Below are 15289 nucleotides of genomic sequence, written 5' to 3'. Positions count from 1 at the left end.
TCACGACCCTAAATCTAGTGTTGGTAATCCATGATTACGGGACACCAAATTTTGGTTGACAGCCTTCGTAGAACTCCGATTTTGGGACTTCCAACTATCACATCCTAAGTCCCATAAGTGGGGCTCCACAAGGAGGATTTCTTAAAGTAAAGACAACAAGCATGTATGTCTCAAAATTTTATCATATTCAACATATATTATTGTGTACAACTGAGCACATCAAGGCAAAAACAAAACATAAACCATGTCATATTTACTATACCTAATGTATATATTCAGGGTATTACAAAAAAACAATATACACTGATATGTATAAAACAAAAAGGACAATTGGAGACTGTAGCCTCTACTCCTGCAACTCTCTACTCTCACCTGTAACAAAAAAAAAAAAAAAATAGAAAGGAAAGCTTGAGCTACTAAGCCCAGTGAGTGCGTGTGTGCAGTGAAAATGTATGTTTCATATTATGCTCCTCTAATGCACATGCTTTCTGGCTCGATAACAATAAAATAAAGATACAATACCTAATCTTTCAACGTTTCCACAACTTTCTACATTTCTCAATTGGATCACCAGGGTTTAAAACAGAGGTGGGACTCGCATATGATTACTACCCACTTATGTAGACTTTTCCACCGTGGTCAACTACAGAGGTGGGACTACATAGTTCACGGACCGAACTAGTCTAACCCACTTGTGTTAAACGTCACTATCTGCTTAACAGCGAGAAGTAATAAGTCGCCCGGCAAAACAATAGTGGATAATTTACGAGCTCATCACACACAACCTATATTTGCTTACCCATAAGCAGGTCAGGTCAAACCTCTCAACCAATCGACACGCGTCGGTGGGAGTCGCTGCCTACTTTGGTATTTCAGCATTCCAGCGCTCTGTTCTTCCACCTGGTCTAAGCATTAGTCGCTCCCAATGGTACCAATCGGGGTTTAGGGACTTTCACCCACGGACCCTCTAATCATGTCCTGTCAAATTACATATTTCCAGTGTGGTGTCTAACTAAAGTTATAACAAAGTATGTTTCATCGCATTTACAATTACCATATGCATAAGTCCACATACAAGCACAATATGTCATGGTTTTCAGGACAAACATAGGACGACCTTCCTCATATGGTCTCCTCATACATCTAAGTTTCACATTTAAATTCCTCATAAGGGTCTTATGTAATACATCATATATCTAGATGGTTTACATACTCATCATAGACACATCGTGTGTTGTACCACAACCCACTATGATCACCATATTATGATATGAATCATTCACTCTCAAGCATGCAATGATAGAACAACTATGAGTCATACATATGATATGCACATGACTTAGCCAATCTAATTCCAATCCTGGATTTATTCTGTTATAAGACTTCATGCTACAAGCATGCTTTTTCTCAAGAAGTAACTACATTAAAAAGATGTAGGATATTTCGTTGAAACAATTTGTCAAACAGATAGTGGGCGGATGTAAGGGACAAAGAGAGAACCCATTAGAAATACGTATGACTTTCATCTAATCAGCCATTAATAACCTAATCAACTAACGTAGAAAATCCACTTTCATCTAATTAGCCATAACCTTAAGAAAGTTCAGCAATAACCTAACGAATTTAAATCAACAAAGCTAGTCTTCTATAGGGTTTTGAAAGAAAATCCAACAATCTATTAACCCTAAATACAAATCCAGCGAAAACCTAACCCTAAAGCAGACAATCCAGCAATTATTTAACCTTAAAACAGAAATTTCATGAAAATCCAGCGAAAACCTAACCCTAAAACAGAAAATCCAGCAATTATTTAACTTTAAAACAGAAATTTCAGCAATCTTCTAACCCTAAATGAAAATCCAGCGAAACCCTAACCTTAAAACAGAAAATTCAGCAATTATTTAACTTTAAAACAGAAATTTCAGCAATTTTCTAGCCCTAAATGAAAATCCAGCGAAACCCTAACCCTAAAACAGAAAATCCAGCAATTCTCTAACCTTAAAATAGAAATTCCAGCGATAGGGTTTTGAAGAAAACCTCAACGTACACATATACGTGCTCTTAATCTATACACTCACCTGGAACTATCAAATGAGTGACTTGCAATCTCAACTTCTATTTCCTTTTCTTATTCTTCTTCTTCTCAACTTCAGATTCAAGAAGAAAGAGTGCTGAAAAATAAAATCCTGCAAGAGGGTTTTCATATGTGTAGACTTGAAATTGGTTTTAAAGGGTTATGGGATGTTTTGTGATGATTTTGAAAAATTTAAGCGTATAGTAGCAATATAACAATGTTATTTAAGTAGTTGAAACTAACGTATTCCAAGGAGTTTAAAAACATCGAGGTCATTTAAGTATATTTTCTCAAAATATATATGTACATATCTATACTTAACTTACAATCCGGGTGTCCTATTGACATGCCGTTTTCGCCATTAACTCCGTAACTCGACTACGGTTAGAACGGTTAGGCTCTCGGACCTAACGGATTTTGAAAACTCAATGGTGGGGCTCCGCCAAATAAAATAAGGACATAACTGTCATTTCTCAGATTATTTAATTTTAAGTCCATATCTTAAATTCGGACATCGGGTTGAAATACGGCTTGCGGCTAGATAACAGAACAACATTATGATCAAGTCAAAACATTCTCGAGGCCAATGGATCTATAGTCAACGACTATCCACCAGATTTCGGGGTCACGGGTCTTACAACTATTTTCTGTCACAAGTCTTACACTAACAGCATGGAAATTACCAGATTTGTAATGTCCTTAGCATTCTACTGAGTAACTGGGCTCCACATTGCATTTGCATTCTAGACATTTCCATCTTTAGTAAAACTGAATTGTTTGCAGTTCAGTTGTGGAGCCAAAGGCAAACTCAGCCTAATGAATGAATAATCATGTTGAGACTAGGTACAAGTATGTACATGTGGAGGGCAATTGCATGATGGCCTCCATGAGTACGAGGCCCTCAAGGGCTGGGAAGCGGATTGCAACCAAACCCAGTCAGACAGAAAGTCGTCCAACCAGAGCTCCTATGGGCCCTACTGTGATTATCTGTTTATCCATGTTGTCCATCCATTTTCTCAGATCATTTCAAGGTATGAGCCCAAAAGTGAAGCAGATCCAACTCTCAAGTGAACCACACCAGAGATGATTCTTGCATTTAATTCTTTGTGCATTTAATGCAACCCAAGCTCTTTATTTGGTGTGGTCAACTTGAATGTTGGATCTGCTTCATTTTTGGGCTTTTATGTTAAAATGATTTGAGAAAATGGATGGATGGCGTGGATAAACAGATACATCATGGTGGGCCCCACAGGAGCTCTGGTCGGACGTCTTACTGTCCAACCAGGGTTCAGACGCAATCCAGTTCCCAAAGGCTGGGCCATGGTCAGTCCGCACCTGGTGCATGCTTCCAAGTTGTGCCACAATCCCTTTAACGAGAAATGCAGAGGCTCTCAAATCTCAACTTAGCTGCTTGCAACCTCCCTCACCATGTGATGGTCAAGACCGTTCATCCAATCATCTTGAGGTCCTGTTCTTGATGGGCCACATGGTGAAAATCCCATCCATGAATGATAACCATTCACAGAAAGCGGGGTTAGAAACTGTCGTTCTGTACTATTCTTTCTTACAATTAAGAATATTATGGATGGTGAGGATCTATTGATCATTTGTATGTTTGATAGGCCGGTGCGTGATGTGTTAGGGATTGGGCGGAAGCAAACCCGAATTTGAATCAAACACGAGGAAAACAAACGTAGACACAACACAGAACAAATGAACTTACGTGAAAAACCCTCATTAAAAAAAAAAAAAAAAAACCATGGCACAAAATAACAGGTAAATCCAATGCGAAAATAATATTACAAGAGATGGATGCACTGACACTAATGAGAACTCATTCAGATTTCTCAAGACCCTAGCTTTTCCTCTCTAGAATCCTTAATGATGCATTGGAATATCCTAATCCTGATTAGACCCAATATATAGTGTTATAATCAAAATAGGAAACAAATCATGTAATTATGCAAAACTATGCATGCCATTGATCTAACCATCAATCGACATTGATGAAGCAATCCTTGATCAATCGAGCTCCACATGTTCGATCGCTCGAACAAGTTCAAAAGTCTCTAAAGAGTTTACGAGAATTTTTTTTAAATTATGTCGGTTAATCGATGCGACAGTTCAATTGATCAACAATGTCCCAAACTGTCCAGAGACTAATTTGTATAATTTGAGGTGCTCTTGATTAATCAACTAGGAGAGACTAATTTGTATAATTTGGGATGCTCTCGATTGATCAACTAGGGTGATCGATTGATTGAGCCCATATTCCATGTATAAATATAAGACATCTTATAACAATTTCTACCATGAATTCAATCTTCATTCTTTATTACTCCAAGCTCTATCTCTAATTGTCTTCCATCATAACTTCATCGTTGTTTCTCGTGCACAATCCATCTTCATCAACCTTTCGTCAAACCCAGAGAAGTCGAACAAAATCGAAACTTCTCTGTAGGAACCACCTTAGTAAGCATATCCGTTGGATTTACGCTCGCATAGATCTTCTCAAGAGTGACACCACATTTCTCGAGCACCTGTCGGATAAAATAATGACAAACATAATATGTTTAATTCTATAATGGTAAACCAAATTCTTTGTCAAATTGATCGCACTTTCACTATTATAATTAACTAACATGACCTCCTGTTGAAGCCCAAGTTCGTTTATCATTCTACACAACCAAACACCTTCATTAAATGCCTCCATTACTGACATATACTCAGCTTTTATTGTAGAAAGAGCAACTACAGACTAAGCTTCGACATCAAACTAAATGCTTCACCCGCTAATACGAACGAGTAATCGGAAGTCGACTTTCTATTATCCATATTTTTTTTACGTAATTTAAATATACATAACCTACTTTCCCTCTGATTTCTAAAATGTCAAGATGTAGTATGATATATCTCATAGATAACGAAGTAGTCATTTCACTACCTCACAATGTTGCTTGTCAAGGTTTGACATATATCTGCTCATAACACTTACTACATGTAAAATATTTGATCTTGTAGAGATCATGACATACATCAAATTGTCAATCGCGCTCGAATATGGCACACGAGACATAACCTATTTTTCTTCATCTGTAATAGGACATTGCTATGAAGATTGGATTTCAATTCAAGTATTCAAATATGTTATAGATCTCAAATATCTCTATTCTAGTTGAAGATAAGCACTTTATATGTGTATTTGTTACCAATATTGTACATGGCCTGTTTTGCCACTTGGGTTCATTGGATAGTATTTTTTTTAAGGTCACCAGACTAGTGGACATTTTTGTATAATGGATTAGATGGAATTTTGTCGTAGACTTACCATTTCTGGATCATTTTTGCCATATGTGGCTTTTGATAGACTATTTTTGTACAAACTTGTAATGGTAAGTTTTACTTGTTATATTATGATAAGCCACTAGTTCTAGAAGTTACCATTAAAATCTTACTTGCTAGAGTCTTATGAGCTGGGGATGGTGGTATGAGACATTATGCCCTATCAGTTGACCTATACTGGGTGATGAGCCCCCCTATAGTGACCTTTGAGTTTTTTTTTAAATGGTTGTTTATAATTGGACTAATAACGATTGGACTAATCATGCATCCCAGACCACTGTCGATCGACCCAATTTGTGTGAGCTTGTCACTTAAGCCTGTACTTGATGTACTTTTGTTGATGACTAGCCACTTGAGATTGCATGTGAGTTTCACCCTACTCGTGGGTTTTGTCCAAAGCCAGCTGGATGAGCATTCCTAAATTGATGTGCATATAATCATGCATTTAAATAAGATCGCATCATAAATTGTTTGTATGATTTTTATTTTAAAATTATCATTGGCTAATGTGATGGATTGTAATATTATTTATTATGATCATTATTAATGGTTTAGTGTAGACCTATCTTAACAAACTATGCTTAACTATTATGATGGTTTTGTAAATCTTGAGGGGTATATCTCACTGGGATAACCATTAACGCTATCAAACCATATCCAGTTGTTGCAAGATACGTAAATGGTGTACAGTTTGGTGCTCATGAGAAGCATGGGGAGCTGAACGATCTTGTGATCTTGTGGTTCTAGATTTTAGATTTTACTTATATCGATTTGGTACTTCCCTATATTTGTAAATCTTGAGACATTGGTGTCTTATGGGCAATCAATTGTATATCTTACGTATTTGGAATGTATATTTGGACTTTCCCTTCATGCTTGATTTATTTCTCTTCCGTTGCAACGCTCAATCTTAAGAAGGAAAAAAAAAAGTTTATTATATGGTGAAACATGGGCTATCTTCAAAGGGAAATGAATACTATAACTTGAGTTATGAAATCTGGAGCATTACATTGATAGAAAAATTTAGAGGGAAAAATATGATTATTAAGCTTGATATGGAAATGGCCTACGACTGCGTTGATTGGAATTTTATCGTTGGAGTCCTCCTGAAGTTTGGATTTGATCAAAGGTGGATTGAATTAGCCCAAAGATGCTGGAAATGGTGCTGGTTCTCAATTCTTTTGAATGAAAAATTGTTTTTTTTTTTTTTTTTTTTTGCAATCGACTAGGTGTCTACGGCAGGGTGACCCCTTATCGCCTTCCATATTCATCATTGCTTCCAAAGCTCTTAGCAGGGTTTTACACAAGCTTCTCCTCTCGGGAGCATGCCAGCCTTTCAGTTTACCCCGAGGCTACCCTCTCATATCCCATCTTCTTTTCGCTGACTATACAATTCTGTTTTTTAATGGCAGTATCTCCTCAATTACCGCGCTGCTTCAGTCTCTGAATTTTCACGAGAAATCATCGGGACAGAAGATTAACAAGGAGAAAAGCACCTTTATTCTTCCTAAGAATTCACAACCAGCCCTTACAAGATTTGCAATCTCGCCAGGTTTCATCATTGATTCCCTTCCCCTCACGTACCTCGGAGTCCTGCTATCTAAAGGGAGAATTCGTCCCATCAATCTTATGCCATTGACCCATAAGTTTTCAAATAAGTTTGATGGATGGAAAAGGAAGCTTCTCAACCCAACAATTAGATTGGTGTTAATTAAGCACATCCTCTCCAGCTACGCTGTACACATTCTCTCAGCAGTCAATGTCCCAAAAGCCACATGCAAGTTCATGGAATCAACCTTTGCTAACTTTTTTCTGGGGTGAATCTGAGGTAGGTATACGTAGGCATTGAGTGATCTGAGCTGAGATTTGTCATCCAACTTCAGAAGAATGTCTCGGCATCAAGCATGTGGGGGACGTTATGTCTGCTTTCCGAGCTAAGATGGGATGTAACCTTTTGTGTGGTCTGTCTGGGCTAAATACTTCTCAAAATATCTCCCTTACTTCCTGTGAAGCAATGGTGTTATTCCTGCTCATAGTTCCTTCCAATGGAAGGACATTGCAAAAACGTTGCTCTTCATTATTCACAGATTCAGATGGCTGGTGGGGAGAGGTGATGTAGAGCAGGTCCCAGGCAGTTTCATAGTCAAGATAGATCAAAAAAGGCCCGATCGACAACAGAAGTGATCCGGACCGTCATAACTTAAAACAGACGTATCTTGCAAACCGGAATGAGCCATCGGACGTACCATATATGATTTTGAAGTAGGACGAGCTACTTTAGCCACCCAACCCACTATACCGGGTTGCCCACGCCGAATTTGCGAAATAACATTAGATCGATGGTAGAAATATTGTTTTAATTTCGTTTTTACAGTAAGTTTTAGTTTGAGTAGACCTTCTGCAAATAGTAAGTTGCAAATTATAAGAGTTTTAGTTGTAGTTTGATTCCGAAACTTCTTCCATGGCTTAGTATCCCTATTTAAAGGGGTGTAATCTCATTTTTCATAATCAATTAAATTATTTCGAATTTCATAGAATTATTTCTATTTTCTTCTCCTCATCATGGATTCGAGGTTTCTCTGTGAGGAGTCCAGAGAAGTTCCGTGGATTCGGAACAGTTATCCCCCTGAGGAAGACGTGCTCGACCTCACGTCCTTCACTGCGTCAAGAGGGAACATTAATTTTTGGACTTACAACTGGCCAGGGGAAGGAATGCTAGTAGGAATTGCGTCTTCTCCGATTCCTGATCAGCTTCTTAATGCGTTGGTCAAAGATTTTTGGAGGGCGGAAGGTGGATGGGACTTCTCTTCTGTGGAAGGCCTCCTTCCCTCTGCAGTTCTTCAATCTATCTCAAACCGCCATATTCGCATTTCGAACAAAGAAGATAGGTTCATATGGAATTGGACAACCTCGGGCAATTTTGAGCTCAAATCAGCATGGGATGAAATCAGGCTTTGCAGCCCAAAGCTGACATGGCCAGACAGGACAGTAAGTAAGCTTGTTCCTCCAAAGAATGAGATTTTCGCTTGGAAAGTAATGGGCATGGCTGTCCAAACGGATACAACGATTCAGAAGATGGGTGTTTGTTTGGTATCCCATTGTGATTGTTGTGATGACGGGTATTACACTGTTACTGTTAATTGGGCCTACTGTGAATTCATGTGGTTTATCCACGCCGTCCATCCGTTTTTACAGATCATTTTAGGGGTTGAACCCAAAATTTAAAGTATATCAAACTCGCAAGTAGACCATACCAAAGGAAACAGTTGAAGTATTGATTTCCACCGTTGAAACCTTTCAAAGGCCCCATTGTTGTTTATTTATCATCCAAACTGTTCATAAGATCACAAAGACATAGATGGAAGGAAAATACAAATATCATCTCGATCTAAAACTTCCGTGGGCTCCCAAGAACTTTTCAACGGTAGACTTCCATTTACTCTTTTTCAGGTGGTGTGGTCTACTCGAGGTTTGGATATGTTTAATTGGTTTAAAGCCATAAAATTATATTATAAAACGGATAAACAGAGTTTACTCACTACGCAATCCGCTTCCGCTCAAATGGGCCCTGCCGTTTGAGCAAAATGTGAGTCCAACCTTGTTGAAAAATTTGAAACATTTATGACGTCCATACGGTCTGGGTAATTTTTTAGGGATAAGGGTTTAGGGCACGTTCCATCCATCTTTTTTTTTTTTTTTTTTTTTCGACTCTAACAAAATTTACTAAGCTAGACCTCCACCTGTACAGACAACCCAATAAAGATGAAAATACCTCTACTTTTTTAGTTGCTTTTACCTAAAAACTATGAATATTTTTGTCCAAAACTCTCTTTTCATACCTGAAAATTTTACTTTCGTAACATAGTTTTCAGCCGTTCAGGAAAAAAAAAAAAAAAACTATAAAAAGTAAGTGTCTTTGGTGCTAATTTTTTCCGTCCATATGGCATAGGTCCCACCTTGATGTATAGCATAGAGCACCCACTGTTTTGATAAAATGCGGACCTCAACTTGATGAATGTTTGTACAACACGCTGTTTATTCGTATCATTTACGTCGCCCACATGTGTTGCCACTTTATTTGGAGTGTGTCTATTGCTCGAGACCCACCATAATACAAGTGCTTTATATCCACGCATTCGTTTTGATAAGTCCCACCTTGATGATATATAAAATGTGGGCCCTTAAATCCACCCACTTGATAGGTAATTATATAATATTGGGCATTGATTGGGCCACACAAGTATTGTGTCAGAATGTTGTAATTGGGCCACCTTTGGCATGTAGGCCGGCTACATGAATGGCTCCTTTAAAGCGAGATTGTAATCACGAGCTTTGACACGTTTGATGTGTGATTGTGATTCTTGCTCATTGGTACGTAGCTGTGATGATTATGATTTGGTTCACTTGGTATGATTCTTTTGTTACCTTCATTCGGTTCGTTTAACATATGTGTAATGTTTGTAATAAGCCTACTAGGGGCATGGTTATGATGTCAGAAATTATTTTACTTGTTAAATTAATTGAGCCTTTAAAATGGGTCACTTCCTTATGGAACATGGGTCTTAAGACGGCCTATTAAAGATATATTAAGGGTGCTAATAAGCCCACTTCCATGATCAAGTGTGCTCAGTGCAAATATTTGAAGATGGTCAGTGCATTCAAGAGTGTGTGTAAATGGTCCAAGGGATTTAGGAAATGTGGCTTATTGGATGAAAAAAAAAAAAAACATAATAGCTCGTTAGAAACTAATATGCATATATGACTCCTTAAATAATGTGAGATACTTGCATACATGTACCATCCATTTCATGTTCATACATGCATTACAGGAAGATGGTGTAACCTGACTTTGGGACCACACGTTAGTCGAATTGAATATATTTGAGCCCTCTTGTTTGCCAAATTATAAATTGGAATTTTATGTTGGGTTAGATATTTACCAGTAGCCCATCATATACGAGGGAGTGACAGGACCCAGTGCTTATATGAATGTGTATTGCCGGCCCATCGTACGTGATGTGGAGATGGACTCAGTGATTATATGAATATTTATTGGTCGCCCAGCAATGTAATGACAGGACCTAATAATTGTATGGATATTTACTGGTAATCCATCGTACACAGTGTGATGGTAGGACTTAAAGATTGTATGAATATTTACAAGTGGCCCATCCTATTCGATGTGGTGACGGGACCCAATGATTGTATGTATATTTATGGGCGGCCCATCGTCCCCCGATGTGGTGAAGGGACCCAATATCATATAGCTTTGAAATTGGATGTTTGATAATAGCCCTTGTATTGGTCAAACTATACTTAGTGATGGTTCAATCTAGACTTGGAACCATGATGAACACCTTGAGGATATCAGAGTAACCTCCCTTTTGAGGCAAAAAGGAGCCCCATCTGAGCAGATAGGAGTAGCAAGTGACCCTAGGGAACCAGACCCAAAACCCCCAAGTGGTTCATGTGTATTTGTTATAAGAGGGGAGAAGGGGTGTGGAGTGCCCACTACGGGAGGAATGATAAAATGTGCATTTCCGTTCTTATGTAAGGGAGTGTGAGGTTGTCCTGAGATAATGCTTATTATTTATTGTACTAGAGGACCTTGCCTCCCCCTCTTTCTTATGGTCCCTCGGTTTGGCTTGGCTTGAGGGAGCCAGTCTCTCCTGAGTATCCACTGTACTCTCAGGGATCTCCTTTTTGGCTTCTTCTCTGTTTTCCCTGTACATCATTGTCTTGGTGCTCCACGTGATAGGCGCAGCCCGGATCTTTTTTGTTTGGACCAGCCCGAATGTCTGGACATCCCAATTTTCATGAATCTAATCCAGTCACACAACTTTATAAAAAAATTAAAAATTTTAAAAAAAAGAAAAAGAAAAAAAGGAAGAGTTGGCCATGGCAAAAGGTGCACCGCATGCATCCATACAATTGCACTCATGATTACATCTCATCCCATCCGGTTTTTAATTCTAAGTAGCATGTTTACATATGTGGATAACTGTATTTTACTCTGATTCAAATTACTAATGCTATTTGATATGGTAGATGTATCCACTGAGCTCAATAGCTCATCCTAAGCTTATTTTCTTTTTCAGAAAAGGCTCACCACTAAGGCTACGTAGGCCAAAACCTAGAATTACATTTTCGTGACTTTAGTTGGTTTTTTGTTTTTTTCAATATAATAGTAAGTAAGATGAACTTAACTTATGATCACTTAATGTTTATATATCAGATTTTGATTATTCTCACATGTTATACTTAGATACCTTATGATGTGGTGGACAATACCACTGGATTGGTAATTATGCTACTTTGACAAGTCCTTACCTTTATTTTTATAAGCGATTTTGACCGCCTCGATGTATGGTCAAATTCCCTAAAGAGATTCAACCTTTCAAATATTCTGAGGGTGACCTTCTGACGAGCTTTTGAAAATTACTCGAGTGAAAATTCTCTTGTCCTTCGTTCAATAGTTGTAGGGTTTTTTTTGTGAATAAGAAGTTGCGTCATATTTAATGGCAAGAAAGTGATGTGTAAGGAAGCCTTTTTTGTGCGTGGGCAAGGCCCAACTCGTGGGGCTCACGTTGATGTATGTATATAATCCATGTCGCCCATACTTTTTGCCGTGTCATTTTAGGGCTAGGGCCCAAATATCAGCCTGATCCAGAGCTCCTGTGGACCATATAATAAAAAATAATGGTGACAATGGCACCCACTGTTGAAACTTTCCAGGCTCACTATGATGTTTGTTAGAAGTGGACACTGCTTAAGTCAGGACTTTTTGAGCCCACAGCGAGCTGACCGACAAGGTGGATGGAACAGATCACTTCATTGTAGGCCTCAACTCTATTATTTAAAAATAATCAAGTTATTAATTACATAAACCTGGAAACCACGACTCTTACCACATTACAACCACGACCGTTACCATGTTATGTAAGTATGGGTCGTGGTTGTCATGTGGTAAAGGTCGTGGTTGTCATGCTATATGGGTCGTGGTCATGTTATATGGGTTGTGGTCGTCATGTTATATGGGTCATGGTTGTCATGGGCCTGGGAAAGGCCTAACTCGTGGTGCTCACATTGATGTATGTGTATAATTCATGTCGCCCATCCTTTTTGCCATGTCATTTTAGGGCTAGGGCCTAAATATTAGCCTGATCTAGAGCTCGTGTAGGCTACATAATAGAAAATAATAGTGACAATGTCACCCATTGTTGATACTTTTCAGGCTCACTATGATGTTTGTTAGAAGTGGACATTGCTCAAGTCGGGACTTTATTAGGCTTATGACGAGCTCTCTAACAAAGTGGACGGAACGGATCACCCCATCGTGAGCCTCAACTCCTATTATTTAAAAATAATTAAGTTATTAATTACATAAACCTGAAAACCACGACCCTTACCATGTTATATGGGTATGGGTGATTGTCATGATATATAGGTCGTGGTTGTCATGTGGTAAGAGTCGTGGTTGTCATGTTATATGGGTCGTGGTTGTCATGGGCCTGGGCAAGGCCCAACTCGTAGGGCCCACATTGATGTATGTGTATAATCCATGCCGCCCATCCTTTTTGTCATGTCATTTTAGGGCTAAGGCCCAAATATTAACTTGATTCGGAGCTCATGTGGACCACATAATAGAAAATAATGATGACATGACACCCACTGTTGAAACTTTCTAGGTTCATTGTAATATTTGTTAACAGTGGACACTACCCAAGTTAGGACTTTTTAGGCCCACGGTGAGCTGGCCAACAAGGTGGATAGAATGAATCACCCGATTGTTGGCCTCGACTCATATTATTTAAAAACAACCACGACCCTTACCACAATACAATCACGACGCTTACTATGTTATATGGGTATGAATCTTGGTTGTCATGATATATGGGTCGTGGTTGTTATGTAGTAAAGGTCGTGGTTGTCATGCTATATGGGTCGTGGTCATGTTATATGGGTCGTGGTTATCATATTATATGGTTCGTGGTTGTCATGAGCCTGGGCAAGGCCCAACTCGTGGTGCCGACATTGATGTATGTGTATAATCCATGCCGTCCATCTTTTTTGTCGTGTCATTTTAGGGTTAGGGCCTAAATATCAGCCTAATCTAAAGCTTGTGTGGGTCACGTAATAGAAAATAATGGTGACAATATCACCCACCATTGATACTTTTCAGACTCACTATGATGTTTGTTAGAAGTGGACATTGTCCAAGTCAAGACTTTTTAGGCCCACGACGAGCTGTCCAAGAAGGTGGAGAGAACGGATCACCCCATTGTGTGCCTCAACTCTTATTATTTAAAAATAATCAAGTGATTAATTACATCAACCTAACAACCATGACCCTTACCATGTTATATGGGTATGGGTCATGGTTGTCATGTGGTAAAGGTCGTGGTTGTCATGCTATATGGGTCGTAGTCGTCACCACCATCCACCTCCTCACTTGATTCCACTGTATTAGTCTCTTTCAGCGCATTCTCAGTCTTTTCTCCCTTTTAAGCCTTAGGGTTCCTGCAGTCCTTCGTCATATGCCATGTCATCTCATAATTTCAACACTTTACCTTACTATTTCCTTCTGATTTAAATCATGATCGAGAATTACCCTTTTTTCTTTTAATATTCCTTCCCCTGTCAACCAACGCGTCCATAGAGGTACCTTCGCCATTGTCCTTCTTTCTCAATTGCTTCTCATGAAGGTCTAGAATCACAATCTCAATATCGATGGTATCATACCGTAGATCAAAATATCTACTAAATTCTCGAAAGATGGTGGAAGCGAATTCAAAAGAATTAAAGCTTGATCTTCATCTCCAATCTTAACATCCGCATGCGTTAGTTTATACAGTGATTCACTAAAAGTGCTTATGTATTCATTAATGTCAAACTCCTCTGTCATCTTAAGATTATGGAATTGCTTCTTAAGATATAGATGGTTACTCTGGGATTTCTTCATATACAAACTATTCTGTTTCGTCCATATCCCTGTAGCGGTCTTTTGATGTAAGACATTGTATAAAACGTTGTCCTCTAAACACAATTGTATCGAGGTTTTAGCCATCTCGTCTAGCTAGTTCATCCTACTCTTCTTCGGTTATAGATGCAGGACGCTTCACCTTAACAAGGAAAGCATGTTGCAATCCTTATAGAACTAGAAGACCTGTTATCTTAACCTTCCGTAGTTCAAAGTTATTCTTCCTCGTGACCTTTTTTATTTCATACTTAATATTAGATCCCTTAGATAATATGTTTTTATATTTAAAAAACTCAAAACTCCAACGCTAGCTTTGATACCACTCATTTGGAGGGGGGGGGGGGGGGCTACTGTGATGTATGGGTCTTATCCACACCGTCCATCCATTTTTCCGTATCATTTTAGGGGACAAACCCAAAAATGAGGCAGATCCAAGCCTCAATTGGACCACCCCACATGAAGCATCTGTGATAATGATTCTCACCATTGAAACTTTTCTAGGGCGTACCATGATGTTTATTTTTCGTCCAACCTATTCATAAAGTTACATAGACCTGGATGAAGAGAAAACACAAATATCAGCTCCATCCAAAACTTATGTGGCCCCCAAGAAGTCTTCAATGATAAAAGTATTGTGATGTCTACTTGAGCCTTGGATCTGCCTCAGTTTTTATTTTAAACCCTAAAATGATATCCAAATTTTTTTTATTTGTTTTATTTTTTTTAAAAAAAGGAAAGACGGTGTGGATCAAACCCATATATCATGGTGGTCACTCAAAGTTGTTGCCCATTCCCAGCAGAAGAGGGGCGGGGGTAGGACGCAATCCGCGTCCACGTTAGAATTAAACAATGAAATATCAAATAAACCTAGCACACAAAACACAAGGATTTTA

The sequence above is a fragment of the Magnolia sinica genome, chromosome 5 (genome assembly GCF_029962835.1).
Source record: "Magnolia sinica isolate HGM2019 chromosome 5, MsV1, whole genome shotgun sequence".
Taxonomy (NCBI): domain Eukaryota; kingdom Viridiplantae; phylum Streptophyta; class Magnoliopsida; order Magnoliales; family Magnoliaceae; genus Magnolia; species Magnolia sinica.
Note: the sequence above shows the minus strand (reverse complement) of the source record.